The sequence below is a fragment of the Volvox carteri genome (genome assembly GCF_000143455.1).
Source record: "Volvox carteri f. nagariensis unplaced genomic scaffold VOLCAscaffold_403, whole genome shotgun sequence".
Classification (NCBI taxonomy): domain Eukaryota; kingdom Viridiplantae; phylum Chlorophyta; class Chlorophyceae; order Chlamydomonadales; family Volvocaceae; genus Volvox; species Volvox carteri.
Genome location: NW_003307932.1, coordinates 2,791 through 3,039, shown reverse-complemented (window position 1 = coordinate 3,039; position 249 = coordinate 2,791).

The following is a 249-nucleotide window of genomic DNA, read 5'->3' as shown; positions in this document are numbered from 1 at the left end:
GGGCAGGAGGCAGGAACGAGCTGGGAGCCAAGGACCACAGAACCGGGAGCACGCGCAGCAGGTGCAGGTACCCGGCCCCAGGCAGAGGCGGATAACGGACTTTTTCATCCAGGCCGACGGGGCGGGACCGCAGACGGGGCCTGCACTGAATGCGCCGGGGGATGAGGACCAAACGCAGGAGCGGAACACGGCGACAGGGGCGGTAGCAGCAACGGCAGGCGCGGCGGCAGCAGCACCCGCAGCAACCCC